The sequence below is a fragment of the Triticum aestivum genome, chromosome 5A, assembly GCF_018294505.1.
Source record: "Triticum aestivum cultivar Chinese Spring chromosome 5A, IWGSC CS RefSeq v2.1, whole genome shotgun sequence".
NCBI classification, from domain to species: domain Eukaryota; kingdom Viridiplantae; phylum Streptophyta; class Magnoliopsida; order Poales; family Poaceae; genus Triticum; species Triticum aestivum.
Genome location: NC_057806.1, coordinates 198,759,719 through 198,776,118, shown reverse-complemented (window position 1 = coordinate 198,776,118; position 16,400 = coordinate 198,759,719).

The following is a 16,400-nucleotide window of genomic DNA, read 5'->3' as shown; positions in this document are numbered from 1 at the left end:
AAGCGGTTGAGACAACTTGTCATGCAACAAATCGCTTGTATCTTCACAAGCTCCTCGGCAAGAGGGCATACGAGCTCCTCACCGGTAACAAACCCCAAGTTGGATACTTCCAAGTATTCGGCTCAAAGTGCTACATTCTTGATAAGCATCGTCGTTCTAAATTTGCTCCTAAATCTCATGAAGGTTTCCTACTAGGTTATGGCTCAAACTCTCACACTTACCGTGTCTACAACAATTTCACCCAAAAGGTTGAAGAGACGGTAGATGTGAAGTTTGATGAATCTAACGGCTCGCAAGTAGAGCAATTGCCAATTGATGTAGGAGACAAAGACCCTTCGGAAGCAATCCAAGACTTGTCTATTGGAAAGATTCATCCAACGGAAGTGAAGGAGAGTACCTCGTTCGTCCAAATGGAAGCTTCCACCTCACGACAAGGTGAACCAGGAGTTGATACGGAAGCATCCACAAGTGGGACACACCAAGACAAAGAAAACGAGGAAGTACACCAAGATGAACATCAACAACCTCCTTCTCCACCATGACAAGAGAACGACAACGTCAACAATGAAGAAGGCCAAGAAGAAGAACAAGATGAAGAGGATGTTCCGCCCGTTGGAAATATGCCCTAGAGGCAATAATAAAATGGTTATTATTATATTTCCTTGTTCATGATAATTGTCTATTGTTCATGCTATAATTGTGCTATCCAGAAATCGTAATACATGTGTGAATACATAGACCACAACACGTCCCTAGTGAGCCTCTAGTTGACTAGCTCGTTGATCAAAAGATAGTCATGGTTTCCTGACTATGGACATTAGATGTCATTGATAACGGGATCACATCATTAGGAGAATGATGTGATGGATAAGACCCAATCCTAAGCATAGCTCAAAGATCATGTAGTTCATTTGCTATAGCTTTTCCGAATGTCAAGTATCATTTCCTTAGACCATGAGATTGTGCAACTCCCGGATACCGTTGGAGTGCTTTGGGTGTGCCAAACGTCACAACGTAACTGGGTGACTATAAAGGTGCACTACGGGTACCTCCGAAAGTGTCTATTGGATTGGCACGTATCGAGACTGGGATTTGTCACTCCGTATGACGGAGAGGTATCTCTGGGCCCACTCGGTAATGCATCATCATAATGAGCTCAATGTGACCAAGTGGTTGATCACGGGATCATGCATTATGGTATGAGTAAAGTGACTTTCCGGTAACGAGATTGAACGAGGTATTGGGATACCGACGATCGAGTCTCGGGCGAGTAACGTACCGATTGACAAAGGGAATTGTATACGGAATTGATTGAATCCTCGACATCGTGGTTCATCTGATGAGATCATCGAGGATCATGTGGGAGCCAACATGGGTATCCAGATCCCGCTGTTGGTTATTGACCCGAGAGTCATCTCGGTCATGTCTACGTGTCTCCCGAACCCGTAGGGTCTACACACTTAAGGTTCGGTGACGCTAGGGTTGTTGAGATATTAGTATACGGTAACCCGAAAGTTGTTCGGAGTCCTGGATGAGATCCCGGACGTCACAAGGAGTTCTGGAATGGTCCGGAGGTGAAGATTTATATATAGGAAGCAAAGTTTCGGCCATCGGGAAAGTTTCGGAGGTAATCGGTATTGTACCGGGACCACCGGAAGGGTCCCAGGGCTCCACCGGGTGGGGCCACCTATCCCGGAGGGCCCCATGGGCTGAAGTGGGAGGGGAACCAGCCCCTGGTGGGTTGGTGCGCCCCCCATGGGCCTCCCCGTGTGCCTAGGGTTGGAAACCCTAGGGGTGGGGGCGCCCCACTTGGCTTGGGGGGCAAGCCACCCCCCTTGGCCGCCGCCCCCTCCCTTGGAGATTGGATCTCCTAGGGCCGGTGCCCCCTAGGGGTCCTATATATAGTGAGGGGGAGGGAGGGCAGCCCTACCCTAGCCCTGGCGCCTCCCTCCCCCTCCTGTGACACCTCTCCCTCTCGCTGAGCTTGGCGAAGCCCTGCCGAGATCACCGTTGCTACCACCACCACACTGTCGTGCTGCTGGATCTACATCAACCTCTCCTTCCCCCTTGCTGGATCAAGAAGGAGCAGACGTCTTCCCAATCGTACGTGTGTTGAACGCGGAGGTGCCGTCCATTCGGCGCTAGGTCATCGGTGATTTGGATCACGACGAGTACGACTCCATCAACCCCATTCTCTTGAACGCTTCCGCTCGCGATCTACAAGGGTATGTAGATGCACTCTCCTCTCCCTTGTTGCTAGATGACTCCATAGATTGATCTTGGTGATGCGTAGAAAATTTTAAAATTCTGCTACATTCCCCAACAGTGGCATCATGAGCTAGTTCTATGCGTAGTTTCTATGCACGAGTAGAACACAAAGCAGTTGTGGGTGTCGATATTGTCAATTTACTTGCCGTTACTAGTCTTATCTTGATTCGGCGTCATCGTGGGATGAAGTGGTCTGGACCGACCTTACACGTACGCTTACATGAGACTGGTTCCATCGATTGACAAGCACTAGTTGCATAAGGTGGCTAGCGGGTGTCTGTCTCTCCCACTTTAGTCGGATCGGATTCGATGAAAAGGGTCCTTATGAAGGGTAAATAGAAATTGGCATATCATGTTGTGGTTTTGGCGTAGGTAAGAAACGTTCTTGCTAGAAACCTATAGTAGCCACGTAAAAACTTGCAACAACAATTAGAGGACGTCTAACTTGTTTTTGCAGCATGTGCCGTGTGATGTGAAATGGCCAAAAGGATGTGATGAATGATATATGTGATGTATGAGATTGATCATGTTCTTGTAATAGGAATCACGACTTGCATGTCGATGAGTATGACAACCGGCAGGAGCCATAGGAGTTGTCTTAATTTATTTATGACCTGCGTGTCAACATAAACGTCATGTAATTACTTTACTTTATTGCTAAAGCGTTAGCCATAGTAGTAGAAGTAATAGATGATGAGACAACTTCAAGAAGACACGATGATGGAGATCATGGTGTCATGCCGGTGACAACGATGATCATGGAGCCTCGAAGATGGAGATCAAAAGGAGCAAATGATATTGGCCATATCATGTCACTATTTGATTGCATGTGATGTTTATCATGTTTTACATCTTATTTGCTTAGAACGACGGTAGCTTAAATAAGATGATCCCTCGTAATAATTTCAAGAAAGTGTTCCCCCTAACTGTGCACCATTGCGAAGGTTCGTTGTTTCGAAGCACCACGTGATGATCGGGTGTGATAGATTCTAACGTTCGAATACAACGGGTGTAAGCCAGATTTACACACGCAATACACTTAGGTTGACTTGACGAGCCTAGCATGTATAGACATGGCCTCGGAACACGGAAGACCTAAAGGTCGAGCATGAGTTGTATAGAAGATACGATCAACATAAAGATGTTCACCGATGTTGACTAGCCCATCTCACGTGATGATCGGACACGGCCTAGTTGACTCGGATCATGTTTCAATTAGATGGCTAGAGGGATGTCTATCTGAGTGGGAGTTCATTGAATAATTTGATTAGATGAACTTAATTGTCATGAACTTAGTCTAAAATCTTTACATCATGTCTTGTAGATCAAATGGCCCACGCTAATGTTGCCCTCAACTTCAACGCGTTCCTAGAGAAAACCAAGCTGAAAGATGATGGCAGCAACTATACGGACTGGGTTCGGAACCTCAGTATCATCCTCATAGCTGCCAAGAAAGGTTATGTCCTAGAAGCACCGCTAGGTGACGCACCCATCCCAGAGAACCAAGACGTTATGAACGCTTGGCAGTCACATGCTGATGATTACTCCCTCGTTCAGTGCGGCATGCTTTACAGCTTAGAACCGGGGCTCCAAAAGCGTTTTGAGCAACACGGAGCATATGAGATGTTCGAAGAGCTGAAAATGGTTTTCCAAGCTCATGCCTGGGTCGAGAGATATGAAGTCTCTGACAAGTTCTTCAGTTGTAAGATGGAGGAAAATAGTTCTGTCAGTGAGCACATACTCAAAATGTCTGGGTTGCATAACCGCTTGACTCAGCTAGGAGTTAATCTCCCGGATGATGCAGTCATTAACAGAATCCTTCAGTCGCTTCCACCGAGCTACAAGAGCTTTGTGATGAACTTAAATATGCAGGGGATGGAAAACACCATTCCCGAGGTATATTCAATGCTGAAATCAGCGGAGGTGGAGATCAAAAAGGAACATCAAGTGTTGATGGTTAATAAAACCACTAAGTTTAAGAAAGGCAAGGGTAAGAAGAACTTCAAGAAGGACGGCAAGGGGGTTGCCACGCCTGGTAAGCAAGCTGCCGGGAAGAAGCCAAAGAATGGACCCAAGCCCGAGACTAAGTGTTTTTATTGCAAGGGAAGTGGTCACTGGAAGCGGAACTGTCCCAAATACTTAGCATACAAGAAGGCCGGCAACACTAAAGGTATATGTGATATACATGTAATTGATGTGTACCTTACCAGTACTCGTAGTAGCTCCTGGGTATTTGATACCGGTGCGGTTGCTCACACTTGTAACTCAAAGCAGGAGCTGTGGAATAAGCGGAGACTGGCAAAGCACGAGGTGACGATGCGCGTCAGGAATGGTTCCAAGGTCGATGTGATCGCCGTCGGCATGCTACCTCTACATTTACCTACGGGATTAGTTTTAAACCTCAATAATTGTTATTTAGAGCCAGCTTTGAGCATGAACATTGTATCAGGATCTCGTTTAATTCGAGATGGCTACTCATTTAAATCCGAGAATAATGGTTGTTCTATTTATATGAGAGATATGTTTTATGGTCATGCTCCGCTGGTGAATGGTTTATTCTTAATGAATCTCGAGCATAATGTTACACATATTCATAGTGTGAATACCAAAAGATGTAAGGTTGATAATGATAGTCCCACATACTTGTGGCACTGCCGCCTTGGTCACATAGGTGTCAAACGCATGAAGAAGCTCCATGCAGATAGACTTTTGGAGTCTCTTGATTACGAATCATTTGACACGTGCGAACCATGCCTCATGGGTAAAATGACCAAGACACCATTCTCAGGAACAATGGAGCGAGCAACCAACTTATTGGAAATCATACATACTGATGTGTGCGGTCCAATGAGTGTTGAGGCTCGCGGTGGCTATCATTATGTTCTCACCCTCACTGATGACTTGAGTAGATATGGGTATGTCTACTTAATGAAACACAAGTCTGGGACCTTTGAAAAGTTCAAGGAATTTCAGAGTGAGGTTGAGAATCAACGTGACAAAAAAAATCAAGTTCTTGCGATCAGATCGTGGGGGAGAATACTTGAGTCACGAATTTGGCACACACTTAAGGAAATGTGGAATAGTTTCACAACTCACGCCACCTGGAACACCTCAGCGTAATGGTGTGTCCGAATGTCGTAATCGCACTCTATTGGATATGGTGTGATCTATGATGTCTCTTACCGATCTACCGCTGTCATTTTGGGGCTATGCTTTAGAGACTGCCGCATTCACTTTAAATAGGGCTCCGTCGAAATCCGTTGAGACGACACTGTATGAATTATGGTTTGGGAAGAAACCTAAGCTGTCGTTTCTCAAAGTTTGGGGATGCGATGCTTATGTCAAGAAACTTCAACCTGAAAAGCTCGAACCCAAATCGGAAAAATGCGTCTTCATAGGATACCCTAAAGAAACTATTGGGAATACCTTCTACCTCAGATCCGAAGGCAAGATCATTGTTGCCAAGAATGGATCCTTTCTAGAGAAAGAGTTTCTCTCGAAAGAAGTAAGTGGGAGGAAAGTAGAACTTGATGAAGTATTGCCTCTTGAACCGGAGAGTGGCGCAGCTCAAGAAAATGTTCCTGAGGTGCCTGCACCGACTAGAGAGGAAGTTAATGATGATGATCATGAAACTTCAGATCAAGTTGCTACTGAACTTCGTAGGTCCACAAGGACATGTTCCGCACCAGAGTAGTACGGCAACCCTGTCCTAGAAATCATGTTGTTAGACAATGGTGAACCTTCGAACTATGAAGAAGCGATGGTGGGCCCAGATTCCGACAAATGGCTGGAAGACATGAAATCCGAGATAGGATCCATGTATGAAAACAAAGTATGGACTTTGACTGACTTTCCCGATGATCGGCGAGCCATAGAAAATAAATGGATCTTGAAGAAGAAGACAGACGCGGATGGTAATGTAACCATCTATAAAGCTCGGCTTGTCGCTAAGGGTTATAGACAAGTTCAAGGGGTTGACTATGATGAGACTTTCTCACCCGTAGCGAAGCTGAAGTCCGTCCGAATCATGTTAGCAATTGCTGCATTCTATGATTATGAGATATGGCAAATGGACGTCAAAACGGCATTCTTTAATGGTTTCCTTAAGGAAGAATTGTATATGATGCAGCCGGAAGGTTTTGTCGATCCTAAGAATGCTGACAAGGTGTGCAAGCTCCAACGCTCGATCTATGGGCTGGTGCAAGCATCTCAGAGTTAGAACATTCGTTTTGATGAGATGATCAAAGCGTTTGGATTTACGCAGACTTATGGAGATGCCTGCATTTACAAGAAAGTGAGTGGGAGCTCTGTAGCATTTCTCATATTGTATGTGGATGACACACTGTTGATGGGAAATGATATAGAATTCTTGGAAAGCATAAAGGCCTACTTGAACAAGTGTTTTTCAATGAAGGATCTTGGAGAAGCTGCTTACATATTAGGCATCAAGATCTATAGAGATAGATCGAGACGCCTCATTGGTCTTTCACAGAGTACGTACCTTGACAAGATATTGAAGAAGTTCAATATGGATCAGTCAAAGAAGGGGTTCTTGCATGTGTTGCAAGGTACGAGATTGAGCACGGCTCAATGCCCGACCACGGCAGAAGATAGAGAAAAGACGAGTGTCGTCCCCTATGCCTCGGCCATAGGGTCTATCATGTATGCTATGTTGTGTAGCAGACCTGATGTAAACCTTGCCATAAGTTTGGTAGGAAGGTACCAAAGTAATCCCGGCATGGAACACTGGACAGCGGTCAAGAATATCCTGAAGTACCTGAAGAGGACTAAGGATATGTTTCTCGTTTATGGAGGTGACGAAGAGCTCGTCGTAAAGGGTTACGTCGATGCTAGCTTCGACACAGATCTGGATGACTCTAAGTCACAAACCGGATACGTGTATATTTTGAATGGTGGGGCAGTAAGCTGGTGCAGTTGCAAGCAAAGCGTTGTGGCAGGATCTACATGTGAATCGGAGTACATGGCAGTCACAGAGGCAGCACAAGAAGCAATCTTGGTGAAGGAGTTCATTACCAACCTAGGAGTCATTCCCAATGCGTCGGGCCCGATGACTCTCTTCTGTGACAACACTAGAGCTATTGCCCTTGCCAAGGAGCCCAGGTTTCACAGGAAGACCAGGCATATCAAGCGTCGCTTCAATTCCATTTGTGAAAGTGTTCAAAATGGAGACATAGATATTTGTAAAGTACATACAGACCTGAATGTAGCAGATCCGTTGACTAAACCTCTCCCTAGAGCAAAACATGATCAACACCACAACTCTATGGGTGTTCGATTCATCACAATGTAACTAGATTATTGACTCTAGTGCAAGTGGGAGACTGTTGGAAATATGCCCTAGAGGCAATAATAAAATGGTTATTATTATATTTCCTTGTTCATGATAATTGTCTATAGTTCATGCTATAATTGTGTTATCCGGAAATCGTAATACATGTGTGAATACATAGACCACAACACATCCCTAGTGAGCCTCTAGTTGACTAGCTCGTTCATCAAAAAATAGTCATGGTTTCCTGACTATGGACATTAGATGTCATTGATAACGGGATCACATCATTAGGAGAATGATGTGATGGACAAGACCCAATCCTAAGCATAGCTTAAAGATCGTGTAGTTTGTTTGCTATAGCTTTTCCGAATGTCAAGTATCATTTCCTTAGACCATGAGATTGTGCAACTCCCGGATACCGTAGGAGTGCTTTGGGTGTGCCAAACGTCACAACATAACTGGGTGACTATAAAGGTGCACTATGGGTACCTCCGAAAGTGTCTGTTGGGTTGGCACGAATCAAGACTGGGATTTGTCACTCCGTATGACGGAGAGGTATCTCTGGGCCCACTCGGTAATGCATCATCATAATGAGCTCAATGTGACCAAGTGGTTGATCATGGGATCATGCATTACGGTATGAGTAAAGTGACTTGCCGGTAATGAGATTGAACGAGGTATTGGGATACCGACGATCGAGTCTCGGGCAAGTAACGTACCGGTTGACAAAGGGAATTGTATACGGAATTGATTGAATCCTCGACATCATGGTTCATCCGATGAGATCATCGAGGAGCATGTGGGAGCCAAGATGGGTATCCAGATCCCGCTATTGGTTATTGACCGGAGAGTCGTCTCGGTCATGCATGTGTGTCTCCCGAACCCATAGGGTCTACACACTTAAGGTTCGGTGACGCTAGGGTTGTTGAGATATTAGTATACGGTAACCCGAAAGTTTTTCGGAGTCCCGGATGAGATCCCGGACGTCACGAGGAGTTCTGGAATGGTCCGGAGGTGAAGATTTCTATATAGGAAGTCAAGTTTCGGCCATCGGGAAAGTTTCGGGGGTAATCGGTATAGTACCGGGACCACCGGAAGGGTCCCGGGGGTCCACCGGGTGGGGCCACCTATCCCGGAGGGCCCCATGGGCTGAAGTGGGAGGGGAACCAGCCCCTGGTGGGCTGGTGCGCCCCCATGGGCCTCCCCCTGCGCCTAGGGTTGGAAACCCTAGCGGTGGGGGCACCCCACTTGGCTTGGGGGGCAAGCCACCCCCCTTGGCCGCCCCCCCTTGGAGATTGGATCTCCTAGGGCCGGCGCCCCCCTAGGGGTCCTATATATAGTGAGGGGGAGGGAGGGAAGCCCTACCCTAGCCCCTGTCGCCTCCCTCTCCCTCCCGTGACACCTCTCCCTCTCGCTGAGCTTGGCGAAGCCCTGTCGAGATCACCGTTGCTACCACCACCACGCCGTCGTGCTGCTGGATCTCCATCAACCTCTCCTTCCCCCTTGCTGGATCAAGAAGGAGGAGATGTCTTCCCAATCGTACATGTGTTGAACGCGGAGGTGTCGTCCGTTCGGCGCTAGGTCATCGGTGATTTGGATCACGACGAGTACGACTCCATCAACCCCGTTCTCTTGAACACTTCCGCTTGCGATCTACAAGGGTATGTAGATGCACTCTCCTCTCCCTCGTTGCTAGATGACTCCATGTATTGATCTTGGTGATGCATAGAAAATTTTAAAATTCTGCTACGTTCCCCAACACCACCACGAGCCAAGCAAAAGCTCCCACGAGTTCGAGCAAGAGTCGCCAAAGACCATCCCGTTGAGCAAATCTACAATGATATCCAAACTAGGAGAATCACTCTCTCTAAAACTCATTTGGCTAACTTTTGTGAACATTATTCATTCATCTCTATCATTGAACCTATGAAGGTTGAAGAAGCATTAGAAGATCCAGATTGGATAAACGCCATGCATGAAGAGCTACACAACTTTGAGAGAAATCAAGTGTGGACATTGGTTGAGAAGCCCGACAACAACCACAACATCATTGGTACCAAATGGGTGTTTCGCAACAAGCAATATGAAGACGGACAAGTTGTTCGCAACAAAGCACGTCTAGTCGCCCAAGGCTACACTCAAGTCGAAGGTATGGACTATGGTGAGACATATGCCCCCGTTGCTAGACTTGAGTCCATTCGCATCTTACTTGCTTATGCTAATCACCATGATATCACCTTGTACCAAATGGACATTGAAAGTGCTTTTTTAAATGGTGAAATTGAGGAGTAAGTTTATGTTAAGCAACCTCCCGGCTTTGTCAATCCTAAGAAACCTAATCATGTTTATAAACTTCACAAAGCTCTTTATGGTCTTAAACAAGCTCCTAGAGCATGGTATAAATGTTTGACCAAGTTCCTTATTGAAAAAGGCTTTGAAATTGGAAAAATAGATTCTACTCTTTTTACTAAAAGGGTCAATGGAGAACTATTTGTGTGCCAAATTTATGTTGATGATATAATATTTGGTTCAACTAACCCTCATTTTAGTGACAAGTTTGGAAAGCTAATGTCGGAGAAGCTTGAGATGTCTATGATGAGTGAACTCAAATTCTTTCTTGGTTTGCAAAACAAACAAACTAAGTAAGGTACCTTTGTTTCTCAAACAAAGTACACCAAGGACTTATTCAAGAAGTTCAATATGCAAGAATGCAAAGGTATGAAAACACCCAAGCCTACTAGTGGACATCTTGACTTGACTAAGGACGGTGAACCGGTTGATCAAAAAGTTTACCGCTCTATGATTGGTTCATTGTTATATCTATGTGCCTCTCATCCCGATATTATGCTAAGTGTGTGCATGTGTGCATGATATCAAGCGGCTCCTAAAGAATGTCATCTTAAGGCTGTGAAAAGGATAGTGAGATACTTAATACACACACCAAATTTTGGCATTTGGTATCCTAAGAGGTCTTCTTTCAATCTTGTTGGTTACTCCAATTCGGACTATGCCAGAGACAAGGTTGATAGAAAGTCCACTTCGGGTACTTGTCAATTTCTTGGTAGATCTCTTGTGTCTTGGTCCTCCAAGAAACAAAACTCGGTATCCTTATCCACCGTCGAAGCGGAATACATTGCTGCTGGTTCATGTTGTGCTCAATTACTTTGGATGACCCAAACTCTTAAAGATTATGGGATATATGTGAAACAGGTTCCATTGCTTTGTGACAATGAAGGTGCTATCAAGATTGCTCACAATCCCGTGCAACATTCTCGAACTAAGCATATTGAAGTTCGTCATCATTTCATTCAAGATCACGTTGCCAAAGGGGACATTGATCTTAAGCATGTTCGTACCGATAAGCAATTGGCAGATATATTCACCAAAACGCTTGATGAGAAAGTCTTTTGCCGTTTGAGAGGTGAATTGAACATCATTGATGCTTCAAACTTGGAGTACAAACTCCATTTGGATACATGCAAGGCATGAGCCTTTGACTAATCCTTGATATTTCTTTCATGATGATATTTATATGTCTTGGATATATTTGCACCCTTGCATACTACCTAACCCTTGTAGGTACTTGGATGAATCTAAATCTATGAGATTGCAACCCACTCATATCTTGAGCAATTTCTACATCACCAAGTCTCTACACAATGGTGGTTGAAGTCAAGGAAGCACGAAACCCTTCAAACATATCCTTTGACAAACTCTACATTAAGTTTTATGATTGTCATCTTGGATATACAAGTGCTCTTCCTTGCAAAGCTAACCCATGTAGGAATATGAACTCAAATTCCAAGTGGTGCTCCCAACTCTTGATGAGCTACATCAACCTTGAGCAACCCACACAAGTTCAACTACGTGATCAAGATCAATACCACCACCCAAGGTATGTCATTCCATCTTAGAGAAGCTTTAATCCAAGAAATGGATCAAAGCAACTCAACAAGATGTGAATACATCAAGATGCTTAAACAAAAAATGGTAACCCCATTTTGAGCTTAAACGATGAGTATGACCTATGATCAAGTGTCCTCACTTGACTCCTAAGTCAATATACTCTAACATAGGTGACTTTGTCGCCGACCATTTCTAGATGAAGTTCTCTTGTGTTTCTCTGTGCTCTTGCATTTGTCTCATGCATATTTATTTCCACTTCATCTAGATTGCCTTTCTAATTATTTGTGTTCTGCATTCCCTGCATCCAATTCATTGCAAATCTTTTAGCAAATTCCTTGCAAATCCTTGTGAGATTTTACCTGCCTAGTGAGCTGAGATGACAAGTGTTTTCACTGTGATGAACTCGGTCACACCGGTTTGTTTCCTTCGGTCCAACCGAATCCTTTCGGCGCCACCGAAGCACACAACTTGGTGCTACCGATTTCACTGCAGGAAAGACAACTTGCCACTTGTTCCTGCATTCTTCTTGCTCTAGCTCCACTCAATGATTCTTGTCCTCTACCAGCATCACATTTGACTTGCTGCTTTGCTTTGTGACTCAAGGACCAAACCCATTTGTAAAAAAAATCCAGAATAACCCTTCTTGGAAATTATGTCAAAGGGGGAGAGAGATCACATCAAAGCTTAATCATTTATATAGGGGGAGAGAATACTCAGGGGAGAGTGTAAGAAACCCCAGATTATTTGTGTTCAAGAGGAGAGAAGTCACATGTCTTTAAGAGGGGAAATACATGTTCATAGTTGATTGTTTGCATTAGCTCTGTTTCTTTTCTTTGCTCCGATTTTCTGTTCCCTATCTTCTCCCAGTATCCCATGCTAGATTCAGGGGGAGCAAGACATCTAAGGGAAGGAAATCCTTGAATTCATTGCACATATTTACCTTTGGGGACATGTTTATATCCAATAGGGTACTCAGTACTCACTCCCTACATGTCATCTCAGTCTTGGTACTCTTGTGGTTTCTCTTGTTCGCTCTGGCTAGTAGGTGTATTTGTGTTATCTAACCTTGTTTACTCAGGCTCATTCCTTCCTAAGCCAACTCAAGACCAAAAGGTAAGTATATGCATCATAGTCATGTGTATGAGGATTTCTTGCTGATGTACATACTGTTTGCAAGAAGGACTCATGAGCATGAAGGTACATTTCCTATATTCACATCATTTGCTCTGATGCATATAGCCAAGATACATGTAACACATTGCTTACTCTGTCATGCTTACGCATTCACATGCTCCTATATTCCATATTTACATGATTTCATACATGTAGGGGGAGCCTATGCATGTTACATGTCTTTCCAAAGCTTTACTTGTTATTCTCTATATCTTTATCTAAAGCTTTGATGTATGTTGTTATCAATTACCAAAAATGGGTAGATTGAAAGCACAAGTGCTCCTTGGGTGATTTTGGTAATTAATGTCAACATCTCTCTCGTTGGACTAATGCTTCTAGCTAGTGTGTTTCAGACAAGTTCAACAATGGAGTGGCATGGACTAGAGGATGTGGAACCCCTCAAGATGCTGAGGACAAAGGATTGGCTCAAGCTCAAAGCTTGGGACTCTACATTTTGTTTTAGTGATCCAAGATCACATTGAGTCCATAGGAAAGCCAATACTATTAAGAGGGGATGAGATGTTGCTCAATGGCTTGCTTGCTCAAAGTGCTTAGTGATATGCTCCAAAATCCCTCAACTACCTTCTCACATCCACATATGTCCCAAACCAAAAGTCAAACTCGGCCCCACCGAAACTATCTATCCGGCGCCACCAAGTTCTCTTGACATAGCCACTGCCAGAAACCCTAATCAATTCGGTCTCACCGATGGGATCTCGGTCTCACCGAGATGAGCTTGCAAACTCTTTGTTGCCTATTACAATAATTTCGGTCCCACCGAGGTATGCAATCGGTCCCACCGAGTTTGCTTGGCCAACACTCTGTTTCTCTTATTACCCAAATCGGTCCCACCAAGTTTGCTTGGCCAACACTCTGTTTCTCTTATTACCCAAATCGGTCCCACCGAGTTTGTGTAATCGGTCAAACCGAGTTGAGGCTTTACCCTAACCCTAGCACATCGGTCCCACCGAGTTGATCATGTCGGTCCCACCAAAATGCCTAACGGTCGCATTATGAACTAAATCGGTCTAACCGAGTTTCATGATTCAGTCCCACCAAGTTTGGTGATTTGTGTGTAACGATTATATTTTGTGTGGAGGCTATTTATACCCCTCCACCCACTCTTCATTCGTAGAGAGAGCCATCAGAACATGCGTACACTTCCAACATACATTTTCTGAGAGAGAACCACCTACACTTGTGTTGAGGTCAAGATGTTCCATTCCAACCACATAAATCTTGATCTCTAGCCTTCCCAAGTTGCTTTCCACTCAAATCATCTTTCCACCAAATCCAAATCCTATGAGAGAGAGTTGAGTGTTGGGGAGACTATCATTTGAAGCACAAGAGCAAGGAGTTCATCATCAACACACCATCTATTACCTCTTGGAGAGTGGTGTCTCCTAGATTGGTTAGGTGTCACTTGGGAGCCTCCGTCAAGATTGTGGAGTTGAACCAAGGAGTTTGTAAGGGCAAGGAGATCACCTACTTTGTGAAGATCTACCCGAGTGAGGCAAGTCCTTTGTGGGCGACGGCCATGGTGGGATAGACAAGGTTGTTTCTTCGTGGACCCTTCGTGGGTGGAGCCCTCTGTGGACTCGCGCAACTGTTACCCTTCGTGGGTTGAAGTCTTGTATGATAGCACCACCTATCGGAACCGCGCCAAAAATCTCCATGTCTCCAATTGCGTTTGCACACTCCAAACTCCTCCCTTTACCTTCATATGCAATTGTTTTACTTTCCGCTGCTATACTCTAAGAATTGCATGTGTAGGTTGATATCTTGACTTGTGCTAAGTTGCTAAAATCTGCCTAGAACTAAAATTAGGAAAAGTCTAGATTTTTATTTGGTCAAGTAGTCTAATCACCCCCCTCTAGACACCTTTTCTCAATCCTTTCACCCTGCTATGGGGTGTTGCAATACGTTCATGATTTCCTTATGGTGGGTTGCGAGAGTGACAGAAGCTTAAACCCGAGTAAGTGGGTTGTTGCGTATGGGATAAAGAGGACTTGATACTTAATTCTATGGTTGGGTTTCACGACCTTAATGATATTTAGTAGTTGCGGATGCTTGCTAGGGGTCCAATCATAAGTGCATATGATCCAAGTAGAGAAAGTATGTTAGCTCATGCCTCTCCCTCATATAAAATTACAAGAATGATTACCGGTACTTGTTATCGATTGCCTAGGGACAAATTACTTTCTTGTTGACAAAAGCTATCCACTTTTAATACCTTGCAATTTATTCATATTTTTATTCTCGCAAAGTACTCGTAATTTTATTATTGCAAAATAGTTTCATACTTGTTTTCGGTAAAGCAAACGTCAAGTGTGTGTAGAGTTGTTTCAGTGGTCGCTAGAAATTGAGGGAATATTTGTTCTACCTTTAGCTCCCCATTGGGTTCAACACTCTTATTTATCAAACAAGGCTACAAATGATCCCCTATACTTGTGGGTTATCATTCACCGAGGCCTTCGCCCACTTCACCGGACCCACTCCACGGACGCCATATTCAACTCCACCGGCCCTGCTTTACTGACGCCGTACCCTCATCAGGTTATTTTCATTTGTACTCCTTCGGTTTTTCTCTTCTTTATCTTGGAACTGTTCACTTACCACATATCAACTTTCTTGTATGTCAACAAGCGCCGCAACCGAAGCACCGGAGCCGCTTCACCAATGGCGACACCGTAACACCCACGATGCGGCTATATCTCCCATGTGTCGAGGCACGACTTAGAGGCATAACCGCATTGTGGTTTAGTAGCAAGTGGGGTAATCTTCACACAATCCCATGTACTAAATAAGAAAGGGATAAAGAGTTGGCTTACAATCGCCACTTCACACAAATACAAGTTAAACATACATCATCCAGAGTACAATCAAGGTCCGACTATGGAACCAAAATAAAAGAAGAAAACCCAAAATGCTAGATCCCCGATCGTCCCAACTAGGCTCCACTACTGATCAACATGAAATGAAACAAAACAATGAACAAGATCTTCATCGAGCTCCCACTCGAGCTCGGTTGCGTCACCTGCACTGGTATCATCGGCAACTGCAACTGTTTGGAAGTATTTGTGAGTCACGAGGACTCGGCAATCTCACACCCGCGAGATCAAGACTATTTAAGCTTATGGGTAGGAGAAGGTAGTGAGGTGGAGCTGTAGCAAGCACTAAGCATATATGGTGGCTAACATACGCAAATAAGAGCGAGAAGAGAAGCAACGCAATGGTCATGAAGCTAGAAGTGATCAAGAAGTGATCCTGAAACTACTTACGCACAACCATAACACAAGAACCATGTTTACTTCCCAGAATCCTCCAGAAAGAAACCATCACGACTACACACGCGGTTGACACATTTTAATTAAGTTATGTGTCAAGTTCTCTACAACCGGACATTAACAAATTCCCATATGCCACATAACCGCAGGCACGGCTTTCGAAAGTTTAAACCCTGCAGGGGTGTCCCAACTTAGCCCATCACAAGCTCTCACGGTCAACGAAGGATATTCCTTCTCCCAGAAAGACCCGATCAGTCTTGGAATCCCGGTTACTAGACATCTCGACAGTGGTAAAACAAGACCAGCAAAGCCACCCGATGTGCCGACAATCCCGATAGGAGTCGCACGTATCTCGTTCTCAGGGCAACACCGGATGAGACTAGCGACGATTAAAACCGAACCTCAAGTTTCCCCGAGGTGGCCCCGCATGCAGCTCGGTTCGGACCAACACTTAGAGAAGCACTGGCCCGGGG